At 44.0% G+C, this 13847-nt stretch overlaps 1 long non-coding RNA gene across 1 annotated transcript; it reads right to left on the bottom strand.

Annotated features, from left to right (window-relative positions):
- Positions 1 to 5572: 5572 nt before the first annotated feature.
- On the bottom strand, positions 5573 to 10710 carry LOC114431931 (uncharacterized). The gene is made up of 2 exons (XR_003670203.1): positions 10114 to 10710; positions 5573 to 7149 (listed from the first exon to the last, which is right to left on the bottom strand). It is a non-coding gene; the product is annotated as an uncharacterized LOC114431931 (long non-coding RNA).
- Positions 10711 to 13847: the final 3137 nt, after the last annotated feature.

Below are 13847 nucleotides of genomic sequence, written 5' to 3'. Positions count from 1 at the left end.
TTTCTATGTGACCCCCAAACGTTTCAACAGCAGTGCATAAGCATTAAGAACACGATAAGGGATTTGGTAAAGATCATTTTAAAACACATAAAGCCATAACATTGAACACACATCTGTAAACATCATCACCACAGTCTGTTCTGTGATATAACCAGGGAGTTTTGAGGCTTTACCTTCACTGTCATGTTGTACAGGCTTTGTCTATCTTGTCCAAACTTGAAAATGTCTTCACCCACTCCCACTTCACCCAAGGACGCGCGGGACGAACCACTCTGCTGTCCTCATTTACTTCACCTCATAAAGAGTTAAACAGGATGCTAGCCCTTTAAAGAAATGAAAAATAAACACACAAAAGAAGTTTCAATTTATCAATTATAATTCTTTTTCTTTTAAATCAATTGCGTTTCTTATTATTTAGCAAAAAGAAGACATTAAAATGAAGACCATATAACGTTTATAAATCAGTTTCGGGCTTAATAAGCCACATTTCAGGCTACATGCTGCTATCGCACCGTGACTGCAGTCCGTATATAAACGTTTCCTCACGGCAGACACTCACTGCTGAATTATAAATGTTTTCTAACCAGTGGCCGCAAGCTGAACAACTGCTTCCATCAGTTAACCGCTGTTTGTGACGAGGGACGCCGAGAGCTAGCACAGGTGAGAGGGTTTGTTTTCTTCCGATCCCGCGGGTGCGTCACCTTATCGGGCCCGATAGGAAACAAGAGCGAAACATATGTTCCCCTTTTCTCCGTGCGCTTTTTTACAACAGCTGAACGTGACTTTTTTTTTTAAACCACTGAAAGTGATGAATGACGAAACGCTGATTACACGTGACATTCCTAAACAGGCAAAGAGGCAAACTCCATGGTAACAGATGACTTCTTCCTGTTGTTTATACACTGTCGTCACTCCAAACACACACCTTGAGGGCCGGTGTTGGACTACAAAACTTATAATTAAGTAAATAATTCAACAGATAATCACAACCTTAAATGTGCAAGAGTCCAAATATAAATTTTGTGTCACTCACAGTTTGTGATTTGTGATTAGTGGCTCTTTAGGAACACATGTAAAAAGTTAGAGAACACTAAACAAACGAGTCAATGGTCTGTAAAATATGAGTGAAAGAAAGTGAAAGCTGGAGAGGCTCATTATCATCAATCTCTCACTGCAACACAAAGACCTGCTTTTTTTCTATATAGCTCTGCCTCCTGCCTTACATTACAAATCCTTTCTGTTCTCACATGAAACGTGATTGCGTGGCTTCACTTTGTCTTGCAGGTCTGCACATGTCAGGAGTGTGTGCACATATGTGAGGCAGATAATTGTGTTGTTTGTACTGAAAGTCCTCTCATTGACGTCTCGCTTCCTTCAGTGTGGTCTTATAAGGCTGGTGACAGGTACATTATTGCCCTCATATGTGGCTGCGGGGTGGGAAAATAAACACGAAGCAGCTCAATCATTTGGTCTTTTGTGTGGAGAAATGGGTGTTTTTTCAAGACGGCTTACTTTTGGAGATTTATTGTCCTATGATAAAAAAAAAGTTCCTGTCAGAATGAAGGTGAAGTCTAACCACAGACAAAAAAACAACTAAATGCTACATGCTAGTGTGGGATATCCTGTAACAATGTGTGAGAATGTCCTGTGATACTATGCTCTTTGTTGTTGTGGCATCCCTGTCCTTAGTGCTAATGCTAATGGATGTCATATAAAATGGTGAGGACACAAAATATGATGGAAGGATAGATGGATACTTTATTGATACCTGAGAGGAAATTCAGGTGGCAGCATAGGGGTATAAACATAGGGTACTGAAAATAAAAAGCAAATTAGTGCATGTACAGGTTGGACAGGAGGTGCATGGGTGGGGGGGGGGTGCCAGCATCAGATGTGCAAAAATATAAGAGGTATTTACTATATGCAATATATAATAAAATTCACTACAAACAGGTGTATGTGCAAATATACATAATATATACAATAAGTACTTTATATACATTATGCAGCATACCAGGAAGATGGAAGTGGCTTAACACGTGGCTCAGGTCCTGCTCACAGAGAGGACCCATACAGCCTGAGGGACACATGACTTCCTCAGTCTGTCTGTGTAGCAGGCCAGAGACAACAGCCTGTCACTGAATGAACGTCTGGTGCAGAGGGTGGTGGACACTATCCAGGGAAGTGCTATTTATATACAATTATATACAATTTTATATAGAAATAAAATGTGCATATACAATTTCAGTAAAGCCTATAAAATAAAATGACTGAGATACAGAGAAGGCAACACAAAGTCATACACAAAACCAACAGATGACAAGCAAGAGGTCAGATTAGGCAAGGTCTAAAAATGCAAACCAGATTAAAAAACACTGGAAAACACACCAGGAAAAAGGCAGGAGAGCCAAGCACACAAGTTAACCAACACAAATCATCTTCAGAATGCACCACAGAGGTCACGTCAACCCATCCACCCTCCCCTAACTCTTCCCCTCGCAGACTTTCTCATTCAAATCAAATCTTTAAACCCTCCCAGCCTTCAAACAGACTAGAAACCAGCAGCTACAGCAGCTGAATGAATATTTAAAACATTTTAAAACATCTGAACTAAAATATCATCGGTGCACATAATTATTCACAGTTGAACGTGGACACACACGGAACAGCTCGCTTAAATATATCCTTCAAAATGGCTCCGGCCTAAAAATAAGACTCATTGAATCATTTATGGGTTAACAATCAAAGATGTTCTCCAGACATGAAGCAGCAGCGCAGCGGGACTCAGACGACTGCCTCGGCGCACAGCAGACAGGAGAGAAAGAAGCCAAAAAGCTTCACAAGGAAAAAAAAATCTGCTCCCAGTGTGGTGTTTTTAAAACGTAGGTGATTACTGATCGGCTGTATCATCATGCACAGCACTGGAGGTAAATGTTTCACAGATTCCAGGCCTTCCATGTCCTTCAAAGATCTTCTTTGTACAAAAAGACACATAAACACAGGGTTTCTGTGTAAAGGGGGGGGGCTGGCAGCTCGCTCAAGCAGGCAGAAGCAGAGAGAGGTGAGCATGAACCATAGCGCTGCGCTAATGTTGTCTTTCAACTCATTAATCTCTAGCTGGCCACGCTGCAAAAACAGGGCCTGGATGAGAAGGGGGCTGTAATCACACAGACTAAGCTCGCCAGTGGCTGACTGACCGTCCCCGGCCTCCTCCTGTCCTCTCCGGAAAAAAATCCATGGTTAAGTTTACGCATGCCAGCCTCAGCTGCACCAAACACAACAGCACATGACTGCTGGGATACAGACAATGAAGACAGAAACAAGGAAGTTAGGCGAAAAACCAACCTCGCTCAGACTGTGATTTGTTCACTGAACATTGGTTTTGAGTGCAGATGATTTAATACTGGACTCAAAACATCATCTTCACAAACAATGAGACCATGACCACCAGACTGTATATGCACTGTATCAGGTGTTGGAGCTCTGGATCTTCTTTTCAGGGAAGATGCTCCCTTCACATGCTTCTTAGCAGCCTTTGGAATTCCATGGGGTGGGGTGTGGCTCGATGCTAACTGATTGGGATTCATTTCCAGTTAAGCTCTGAACAAAAAAAAAAGACAAAGACAGAGGCAGAGCCAAGGAAGATGAGATAGGAAGGAGAAGTGAGAAAACCTGGGTCGCGCAGTGTTCCTGTAAAAGATCACACCACCTGACACCTAACCCTTCCTCTGGTTCCTGTAGTTTCAGAACACATGATCACAGGAAGGCTCTGGTTAACGCTGGTTATCCCAGTGGCCTCCGCTGCTGCTCCAGGGACCAGGGAAGGGATTTCACCTTCCAACCTGGCATACTGTCATTAAATTGAGTAAATATGAGTTTTCCCATGGCTGATATGGAGACTGTAACCACTGCTGATACTAATCTGCTTTTATTACATTTGTCTGGATGCTCTGTTTCTATACAGTAATGCAATTTCCAGCACTTGCATAATTTGCTACTTACTTCAGCTTAAATACTGCACCTCTGTGTGCTTTCATGATCTGTCTTCACTGCCCAGTTTAATAAAGCATTGTCTATTAAAGCATGACGGCTGGTGTGGAGTCAGATATCTGAAATATCACAGTGTAAACTGATAGAAATGTTCGTCAGTGTACTCGTACTTGTTGAAAATGCGCTAAAAGATTCCAGAAGTTTAGTTTGGCAGCGATCACATTATAATAGTTTACATTCACAAAGTATTGCAGACTATTGAGCTTCACTTCCCCCGGGCTTAATGCAAACCATATGCAGCAGTGTATATATTCCTTTTGATAACACATGGCCTTAATAGATTGCTCCAGGCAGGACTCACATGATAGAAGCCCACTACAGTGGAGATCAATTATCTCAGGAGAGAGAGGGGGGGTTAATGGAGTAAGCAAGAGAAGAGGATGACCTGCAGGAGGAAGAGTGTAGGAGGGTTGGATTGATAGGAGGGTGGCAGGGAAGTCGCCCACGGAGCCACTTTGTTTAGATAACAGAGTGGTATCAGTGCCGTGGGGAGGATGGGAGGAGAGGCGCTATCTGCTCCTGAATGCTTGGTGGTGCTGGTGTGTGTGTGTGTGTGTGTGTGTGTGTGTGTGTGTCTTTGATGCATATAGTTACATGCACCTAGGCAACCAATGCATATGACCACACACTACTTTCCATACATCCATTTCTGTAGTCACGGGCTTCAAAGTGGGAGAAGCTAACAGGATGGGACCAGCACGGTTAGTTAAGTAGAGACATGATCCATGTCCTGATCACAGAGGAGGACAGGACGGGGAAGGAGCCAATCATTCTGTAGGAGAGAGGAGGAGGTGAAGATCTCACATGGAACAGACAGAGACAAAAGGAAGGAAATCAAGAGGGAGAGGTGGAAACAGTGAGGGGAGAGAGGGGAGAGAGGACGGCGCATCCTCCGAGAGATGTTGGTCCCTTTTGAAGAGGACACGGGTGCTGCTCAATCACAGCAAACTTCAAAGGCTCATCATTAAAGCCTTGCCTGGAGACGGGTGCCCCTCCCCTCCGTGTACCCCCCTCTTCATCCTCATCCTCCTCATCCTTTTTTTCACTCACTCTCTCTCTCTCTTTCTTTTCTCTCCTCCTCCTCCTCCTCCTCCTCCTCCCCATCTCCTGCTTCCACTCAGCCATTAAAAAAACAGCAGGTAGAGGAGTAAGTGAAAGAGAAGAGGAGCGAGGAAGAGACAAAGGATCATCCAGACGTGGCAACAGAAAGCCGCGTCTGCCGAGCCGCTCTGGTCTTTTCTTAGAATCCATCTTCTTTTGTCGGCGCTCAGGCTCAATCAGCAATGTTGTCTTGCACCTCTTCTTTTTCGGCTTGAATGCTCGAGTCAGAGACGGATGAAAAGGTGTTGCACAGGCTTGAGTGAAGAAGCAGAATAGAAACGGAGGCGAGTGTTTGAAGCCCGCCGAGGCAGGCTGATGTGTCACATAACTTATCAGCTGTCACACGGAGACGCAGCGCTCCCAAAAAGTCAATCTCACGGCTTACGGATTTCTGACATAAAGCTTCATCCAAAACATTGTGTCAATTAATAATCAGCTGTTCTTTATTTGACTGTGGCAAACAGGAGCTTGAGGTGTGTGTGTCACAAAGAAATACACACCTATGAAAAGGCGATTATTAGCACATACACCCAATCTACAGAAGGTGAATCAAAGTAAACACATCACATGCTCTGATTGGGCGTGCAGACGTCGACATCTGTCAGGTGGAATAACAAGAAAAAAACAGTTTCCTTTGCAGGCAGAGTCCTCATCTGTCAGAAATGATGAAAATGCACGAGCAGCCATGATGGAAGTGGTGACAGGGAGATTTGAAGGCACAGAGGAAAGTCTAATGAGAGGAGGATGTGGCTGATTTGCTTTTTTTCTCTGCATCACTCCTCGGATGTTTTTCTCAGGCTGACATTTGGAAAAGTTAGTCGATGTGATTCAACAGCTGATTGTCGGCTTCACTTATTAGAAGAGCAAAGCTGTTATCAACACACTGCTCCGTGTTGTAAAAATCCCATTTCCCATGACAGACACTGGGTTTAGCTCCTTTTTTGGTTGTGACCCTGCCTAACTCCAAGCTAATCCAAACATGCTAGTGCCCTGTAACACACAAACACAAATCCATCTCATCAGTCAGGACCAATAATCATCAAGAGAGCGTCCTCTGACAGTAACAAGCTGCTTGCTAGCTTTTCAGGATTGATTTTCTCTTTGTTTCCTCATTTATCTGATGTATTGAAGTTAGCCAGAGAGAGGCGGTGACCGATGTTTCATCCAATCATCTGCTAGTTGTTCTTTTTAAAAGGTCTTTTTCCTTCAAATTTTCAATCCCGCTCCCGAAGCCTCTCTGACCGCTCCTGACCAGATCCCGAAGCCTATCCCAACCTGACCGCCCGTATCAGAGTTATAAAATGTAAAACGATTAGATACGAAGAATAAAATAAAGCTTTTATTAATTACACAGCACTCCCTCTCCTGATCAATACACAGTGAGCAGCTTGGACCACAGCTACTGTGTCCTTAAAATCCTCCATGTCCACTCCCTACAACAGCCTACTCCTAGTGAGACGGGACCATAGACCGGACAGGACCCGGTACCTTTAAAATGCCCGCCCGCTCCCGCCCGAGGCAATGTTACTCCCGCCTGATCCAGCAAGATCCTGCGGGAATTCCCGCCCATTGCAGGTCTCTGCTTTATGGGGCACCAATTCGCTTGCAGGCTTAAGTGGCCAACCGGTGAACTGCAGTCCAGCATCAGTTTCCTGTCATGTAGGTGAGAAGTTCATGTGACGTTCTGCACTGTGGATCCACCTGACTCACCACAGTGTCAGCGTCCTGTGATGCACCTGAATGCTGCCAGGATCACTGAACTCTGCAAATATCAAATATCAAAGTGATTTGCAGATTATTCAATGGTCGGATTGGCCATGTCTGATTTTGTCTGTCCAGCTCTGACTTCAGAGATGATCCTCTTCATTACCGCCTGTTTTTAAGGTGATTTATTCAGAGTTGCTTTCATCATACAGTCGCTGCCATGATGATGAGAACAAAGGCAGCTGTGCAGAAACCAGGTCCTCCAGAGTTCAGTGGGAGCACGGCATCCCCCTCCTGTGATGAATATGTAATCAAACGAGAGACAAAAGAAAGGCGAGATCAGCAAGTTAAGCCTTTAAACAAACCTTCTCATTAAAACCCACATTTTATCATCAAGTTAATTTGACATATTTCAACATAAAAACCTTCCTCTCAGGCCTTGATCTTTCAAAGTGTCACACAGCACTCACACTCTAAATCAGGAAGTCTGTTACAGAGCTACAAACCATCATTTAAACCATCACAGAAACAAGCACTGCACTTCCAGAAACAGAGCACATTCCCATGAGCTCCAAGCAGAAATCCATATGACGCGTCCTCCCTGCAGCTTCAGATCTAATTAGTATATAATGGTTATAAACGTTCCCATCACAGGCGCCCTAATCAAAAACAAAACTTCCACTTTCCCCTCAACGGACCTCCAACAGACGAGCTGCATTCAGATGAAATGACGGTAATATCATGCTGCAGAGCTGTGGCAGCAGAGGATGAGAAGTGTGTGTGTGTGTGTGTGTGTGTGTGTGTGTGTGAGGGTGTGAAGGGAATGAAATGATTTCCAAATCCTATCAAGAGGAAGTAAGGTTGCACATTCATTATCAGTCAGTGTTTAATCAAGAAGCTCAGTGATTAAGTGGCCGAGTGAGCCGCTTGCTTTTTCAGAGTGAGTTTGTCGTGTGTGGAAGGTTTAGTTAAAGTTTGAAAGTTCTGCTGAGGATTGTGTGTTAACATGCTAACTGAATGCTAACTAAGATAATTAGCATTATGAGCTTTGATGTGCATGACAATAGCATTTAGCTAAACAAAAACAAGGTGGCTGCTGTGATTGTTTCGTTTGTCTTCCCTCAGAGAAGAGATTGAATGCCAGGATTAGAGCAAAAAGAAGTCATATTCAGGGTTGCTGAAAGCCTCCCAGATTACAGCCTGCACTGTGACTCAGACCAGTAAATCATGTAGGAGAAAGTGGGACAGCTGGAGTTTTTGGATCTGATTTGAAAAACGATACATCTTTTTTGTTTGCGTGTACGGGCAGGGAGTGGTCGTCCCTCCGGAGTCCACACTCCAGCTCTTATGAACAACACGCTTTGTGGGCTCACCATGAAGTTAGACTTGATAAATGAGTCCTAATAATCTCATTATACCTTATCTGAAGTCAGCTGGATATGAGGTTATTACATTAAATCAGCACCATCATAACATTTAATCAGCTGTGACTGGGTGAAATCTGGATGAAGCCTTAATCTGACTGAACGAGCTCAAAAACTTACAATGTAGATTTTTTTTCTCTGAGCCTGGTGGCATGAATCACTGAAAGAAACAGAGCGTGCCTATTAAACTAGATTAAAGAGCCTTTCTGGCCCTGACGGTCGTAGCCACACACTGTAACAGTAGGACCCCCCCCCCCCCCTCTCCTCACCCATGTGTGCTATCTTAGGCCCCGTTCACACTGAAGAAAGTCAATCCAGCTAGAGTGGGATCGAATCCAGCCTTTAAGCTGGATATGTTCAGACCTATTTTATAACTCTGGCTATCACACACGCATGTCCGTGCTCAATCCGGCTTAATCGGTCGAAAATAAACTCGGGGCAAAGCTTTACATACGGCTTTTGTACACGACCCAGACATTGTCCCCGTGAACCGGAAGTATCACGTTGCTAGCGGGATTTGCATTCAGACCTGAGCCACATTTGAGCCAATCCAGCTAGATCCACCTCTGAGAGGTGGACTGAGATCTATCCGGATATATCCGGATTCGCGTTGTTAAGACTTAGCAGCCGAGCATCGCAAACCAACTCGTGCATTCATGCTTTCAGCCACAGTTTAAAACTGTTCAGACTCCCAAGTGGATCATGTTGTAGTTCATGCCTGATGTAAAAAAATAAAGCTTTAAAGTGACATATTTTGCAGCTTTTAAAAGGTGGGACAATCATTAAAGCGGGGGGAGATTAAGTCAGTGTTTCTTCACAACATTTAGATGTGATTCACATCCGAAGCATCCTCGAGCTCTAAACCCTTTGATCCCAACAGGTACTCAGCGTAGCTCTGAGCTCACCTCCCTCACAGAAGTGAAATTACACCGGCACACTGCTGCTGCTGGTATCCGTCCTCTTTGACCAGTCAGACTTTAAATCCAGCACTCTCAGAGGAAACCTGAGGCTGACAGCACAGCACAGAACCAACCAAATATAGTTTCTGTGTGACAGGCTAGCATTAACATTTCCTCCTGTTTAATCTGAGCAGGATTTATTCCTTCCTGCTTCACCCAGTTTTGCTCCATGCATGAAATGTTTACATAAGGGTTATATTTGTAATCTGCACCTATTTGGGCTTATAATCACACCCTGCTATAGTTTCAGATTATAATCCTGTTGACCCTGTGTGCCTGCAGAGACCTGCTGCATGTTTAAACACTGGTCTGTACTAGTTTGTGGTTATTTTTTCTTGCTCTACATTTCTCTTTTTAAGCCATGGTAGCAGCAAGGATTAGCTATTTGTGACCAAATGTGCAAAATAGATGGACCTGCTTAGGGTTTAGCACCGCAGCTGTTCTCTAGTTAGATTCAGAAACATTTCACGAACGGCATGAACTCGGTCCATCTGAAACAAGCTTTTCCTGCCCGGACAGTGTTTACGTGCCCATATGACGCTGACCACAGGAGGGCGCTAGCTGTGTAAACACTGGTTGTTTCGGTCATATATAATATGCGACTACTGTCATTTTTCTGGTGTGGACAGACTGTAATCAAATGACTATAATCATGTTTTCAGAGACCAATTAGCAAATGTTAGCATGCTAAGTATGCCAATGCATTTGTGGACATGTAATCATGCTAAAGTTAGCACTGTGAGCCATGTCTGCCTTTAATTTGATGATTTTAATATGCTTGTTCAATTCTTTTTTTCTTGTGTGTGTGTGTTGGACTTTTCCGACTATTCTGTCATGTGTGTCCTCCTGGAAAATGGGACCATGCGGTCACTTACCCTTTCTGTGTGTATGTAGTCAGCTTTAATGTTGGGTTGCAGTCAGAGTGGGTTCTTTGTTTGAAGCTGTGGAGCAGCAGCATGTAGCAGCGGCTGCAGCTGGCAGCGCTGAGCCCGAGGTCTTGCGGCAACAACAGCTATGACCGATGCCAGGCTGGAATATAGACCTGAGGTCAAAGCTTGGGCAAAGACTCCAGCTTCATACTGCTATAATTATCACCGCTGTATTTGCAGGACTCCGGCTTGGACGGGTGCATTGGAGCAGTGCTGTGTCTGCTGTGTTTGGGTCAGCGAGGTGCTACGTGTCCACCTCCGTCAGGCCCAGGCTTAGTCTCCAGCCATGAGCTCTTATGAGACCTGACAGCCTGTTTACCTTGGACGCCATTTCCTTAACGTTTCTGCATGGTTTGGTGCTGACTACCAGTCGATGGCCGGCAGCTTTATTGAATTAGCTCTGTTGCTACCAAAGGGAGACAAAAAGAACGAAGAAGGAAAAAGACTGGAAAAAAGGAAAATACCTACAAAGTTTACACTTGCAATATTAACTAGCGTAAACACGCACACACTGACCCCTTCCATGAAGCTAACACACATAAATCCTGGGTGCACTTTAACACAAACTGGACTAACAGAGCAAACGCTTGCAACACAGGGAAGCAGACGGGTTGGGAAATGTTTGTCACTGCAGCAGCTTCAATATAAACGGCATCTCCCATTGGTTCCCTGAACCACCCCCCCCCCCCCCCTCTCTAAAAGGCTCCGGTCCCTGTGAGATACATACAGACTGCTTCTGGGCAAATATCACTATCAGAGAATGCTGACCTGGTTCCTTACAAAGGAGCAGAAAGGCAAGTGTTCACGTAAAACAACATGCCGAGAATTCAGATGCAGCTTCATACTGTTCCTGATAATCCAGCCGCCCTCAGGTCAGGAGGAGGCGAAGCTCAGAGTCACTCTGACACACACGCCTGTTCAGCTCTTCCATCCTTTCATCATGCTCAGAGACGACACCACAAACTGCTCTATGTACACATGCAGGTCACACAGGGCTCATATAGGAATCCCAGCACTGTGCAGAGCTATGGATCCACCGTCAAAGACAACGACATACTGTACGTAGTCCATGCTTGTTTGTTCACTTTTACCCCGTTCACACTGGGGAAAAAATCTGGCTAAAGCGGGATTCGGGCCTATCCAGATGTTTTTTTCTGAGTGTGAACACCTCGAATCTGGCAGTATCCAGTTTGATTTCAATCAAACCAGTTTGATTTCAATCAAACTGGATTGGCTCAAATGTGGCTCAGGTGTGAACGCAAATGTGGCTAGCGAATCCGGCTAGCGACATGCTACTTCCGGTTCATGGGGTGCGACAAGGGACAAAAAACTGCACGACGCATGTGCACACGCGGCCCTACCCCAGCCTGAACGGTCTCTGTATAAGGCAGAGACTTAAGGCCCCGTTCACAATCCGGCTCAATCCGGCTTCATCCAGCGTGTTTGCTGTTCTCCAAACCACTAGGTGGCGCCTCGTAATATGGCTAATAATGTGGCTAGCCGGATTCGCTAGCCACATTTGCGTTCACACCTGAGCCACATTTGAGCCAATCCTGCTAGATCCACCTCTCGAGGGTGGATCTAGCCGGCTTGAAATCAAACTGGATTCAGCCGGATTGGAGGTGTTCACACTCGGAAAAAAACACATCTGGATTGATCTGGATGTGGCCAAATCCTGCTTCAACCACATTTTTTTCCCCTAGTGTGAACTGGTGTCTAAAAAGAATCACTTAGCTTAGCATATTAGCTTTGATTAGCTCAGCGTGCAGAAAGTTCACAAAAGCCACTTCAACACTCATCAATTAACAATAACAGATCTTTAGCTGCATCAATCACAGCTGTTTCCAATCTGTATGCTACGCTAAGCTAAGCAGCCGCTATCTGAAATATCACTGAACAAGAGAAACCAGCTTAGGAGAAACCACATTTCAGCAGGCCTGGTGTGTGTTTTATGTGATAACTGCATAAATAAAGCAGTTAATGAGAATAAAGCCAGGATCCCTCTGAGAGTTTTATCAGCACTCGTGTCAGCCGTACTTTTTTTTTTTTTTTCCTCTCCACTCACAGAACCACTCAAGATGTGCAATCCTGTGGAGAATAATCCCCTGTGTTACTCTAATCTCCCTCTGTAACAGGGTGAGATTAGGGCACTAAAATGATACGATGGAGCACATAACCACATAAAGATTACTCATCTGCACATTGATAATCCCCTTAGAATTTAAGTAATGTTAAGAGAGTGAATGTGCTGTGGAGTATTAAAGACGGCCTCACATTGTAACTGCTCTATTTATAGACACAGCATTTAAAAAAATAAAAAAACTTCAGGGCAGCTTTTCTCTGGGGCGTTTTGAGTTGTAGGGTAACCACAGTACAGAATAATTACCTTTTAATAATTAGCCAAATGCACACTTTGTCTGAGACATTTTTTAAAGCAGCTAATGAGGCGTGACGAACGGCGTCTGCTCTCCAGTCTTTAGACAAAACATTCAGTAATAGATCCCAGGAGGAGCCTTTGCTCAAAGTGTTATAAAATGGCTGAAGTATAAAGTAAAGCCACAAAGTTTTTGTCAAAACCACACAAAGGGCTCACTGTGGCTTTTAAAGGAAGGCTGCGGTTGTTTTATATATCAGAAAATGGTTAATATTAGCTGATAGACATAGGGTGCTAATGTTTTGAGCTAGTTGTAGCTTGTTGTTTAGCTCAACCTCACTAGGAAAGTAAATAAATAAGGAGATGCAGTGACTTAATATTATGACATGCTATTGTAGCTAACTACAACTTGCTAATATTAGCTTGTAGCAAGATGTTTACAAGTTTTGTTGTCCAAGTTTCAAATGACTGAAACAAACGTTTTTAATATCACTTATAATTTTACGCTAATATTCCACAAATGCAAGAAGTGTACTAGTGACCGTATAGTTAGCTAGGTTGCTAGTAACTAAATGATAGACTGACCTGTCCCGGTGCTTTTTTGAGCTGCCTGGTGAGGTGGGACGTTGTCAAGCCTCGCATCGTTCACTCTGCAGGGAGCCGTTCGCCTGTTAGCCGTCTGTTCGAAGGCGTCAACTTCAAATGTGGCACAGCTACAGGAGAAGCTGCCGCCGTGACTCGCCATGGCCCGTGTGGATTTGAAACCTGTGGCTGCACGCATGCGCTGCTTTGCATGTAGTAATACATTGTAAAAAGCTGAAATAATGCAATAAATAATTCCCTGGCTGGTGCTAATCCTTTGACATAGTGAAAATGAGTCCAATCAGGATGCTAATATGTTTGTTAACTACAGTACCTTGCTAATAGGGCCATCCTGTTTAGTCTAGCTTCACCAATGCAACAGGAAAACAGATAAATTAGAATGCTATGCTAACATGAGACAACTACAGTAGCTTGCTAATATTAGCATGAAGGGTTCTCATCCTCTCCTGACTTTGTGACAACTTTGGTGTTTTGGCTAGCTACCTTCTTTAGCATGGAAGTAATAGATACTATGCTAATGTTAGCACTTTTAGCAAGATACAAAAATCTACTTTAGCCTAACGGGGCTGTGGATGCATGCTAATGTGTTAGCAAAGCTAAGTATTAGCAGTGCGGATGCTAATCCTCTGACACATTCCAAATGAGTGTTTTCACAGGCCAACATTCAGCAGTAATATAATGAAGGTGGGGAAAAAACACAATG

The sequence above is a fragment of the Parambassis ranga genome, chromosome 2 (assembly GCF_900634625.1).
Source record: "Parambassis ranga chromosome 2, fParRan2.1, whole genome shotgun sequence".
In the NCBI taxonomy this organism is placed as follows: Eukaryota; Metazoa; Chordata; class Actinopteri; family Ambassidae; genus Parambassis; species Parambassis ranga.
The sequence above is the reverse complement of the archived record's forward strand: the minus strand, read 5'-3'. Positions and strand labels throughout refer to the sequence as shown.